At 43.6% G+C, this 1,634-nt stretch overlaps 1 protein-coding gene across 1 annotated transcript in view; it reads right to left on the reverse strand.

The window, feature by feature from the left end:
• The window catches only part of LOC107647349 (phosphomevalonate kinase, peroxisomal-like), a 9,116-nt gene that overhangs the window by 5,458 nt on the left and 2,024 nt on the right, over positions 1-1,634 (reverse strand). The gene's annotated exons all lie outside the window — the stretch shown is intronic.

Consider the following 1,634-nt stretch of genomic DNA (forward strand, 5'->3'; position numbering starts at 1 on the left):
TAGACAGAGAACTCTGAACAAAATACCTCTAATTTAGCAAACTTAGTCTCTGATCTATCTAAGGCCACTGTAAGTTTCATGAATGAAACAAGGTCCTCCATTAGAAATTTGGAGGCACAAGTGGGCCAGCTGAATAAAGGATCACTGAAATTCCTCCTAGTACTCTCCCAAGCAATACAGAAGAAAATTCAAAAGGAGAGTACAAGGCCATTGACATACTCAACACGGCCGAACCTCGAGAGGAAGGGGAGGACATAAATCCCAGTGAGGAAGACCTCCTGGGACGTCCAGTGATCAATAAGGAGTTTTCCTTTGAGGCCTCATGAACTCCACCTACCTTCAAAATTCAAAATCAATTTTCCACCCAACCCACCCTAAATGGCCGAACCTAACACCCTCTCCCCCCACTATATAAAGCCCTCCATTCTTCTTCATTTTCACACAACATAACCCTCTCTTCCCCTTCTTGGCCGAAACACAACCCTTCTCCCTCTCCTCCGTATCTTCTTCTTCTTCTATTCTTTCTTCTTTTGCTCAAGGGCGAGCAATATTCTAAGTTTGGTGTAGTAAAAGCATACGCTTTTTATTTTTCCATTACCATTGATGGCACCCAAGACCGGAGAACCCTCTAGAAAAAGGAAAGGGTAGACAAAAGCTTCCACCTCCGAGTCATGGAAGATGGAAAGATTCATCTCCAAAGCTCATCAAGACCACTTCTATGATGTTGTGGTCAAGAAGAAGGTGATCCCTGAGGTCCCCTTGGAGTTCATCCAACGCTCCATCATCCCCACTAGCAACCGATCTGAAGTTACTGTGGATCGGGCCATCATGATCCATAGCATCATGATTGGAGAAGAAGTACAAGTTCATGAAGTCATCTCCCTTAAACTCTACAAAATAGCCGAAAAGCCCTCTCCTGGGGCAAGGCTAGCTTTTCCTCATCTTATTTGCCATCTATGCTACTCAGCTGGAGCTTTCATAGAAGGAGACATTCCCATTGACTGCTGATGCTGTTGGATTCTGACCTCCCTGCACTCAAAGTGGATTTTTTGGAGCTACAGACCTCAAAATTGCGGGCTTCCAATTGCGTTGGAAAGTAGACATCCAGGGCTTTCTAGCAATATATAATAGTCCACACTTTGTTCGAGTTTAGACGACGTAAAAGGGCGTTGAACGCCAGTTATATGTTGCTGTCTGGAGTTAAACGCCAGAAACACGTCACAAGCCAGAGTTGAACGCCAGAAATACGTTACAAACTGGCGTTCAACTCCAAGATTGACCTCTACACGTGTGACATTCAAGCTCAGCCCAAGCACACACCAAGTGGGCCCCGGAAGTGAATTTACGCATCAATTACTTACTTCTGTAAACCCTAGTAACTAGTTTATTATAAATAGGACTTTTTACTATTGTATTAGACATCTTTGGACGCCTAGTTCTTAGATCATGGGGGCTGGCCATTCAGCCATGCCTGGACCTTTCACTTATGTATTTTCAACGGTAGGGTTTCTACACTCCATAGATTAAGGTGTGGAGCTCTGCTGTTCCTCAAGGATTAATGCAAAGTACTACTGTTTTTCTATTCAATTCAACTTATTCCACTTCTAAGATATTCATTCGCACTTCAACCTGAA

This window comes from Arachis ipaensis, chromosome B06 (assembly GCF_000816755.2).
Source record: "Arachis ipaensis cultivar K30076 chromosome B06, Araip1.1, whole genome shotgun sequence".
Classification (NCBI taxonomy): Eukaryota; Viridiplantae; Streptophyta; class Magnoliopsida; order Fabales; family Fabaceae; genus Arachis; species Arachis ipaensis.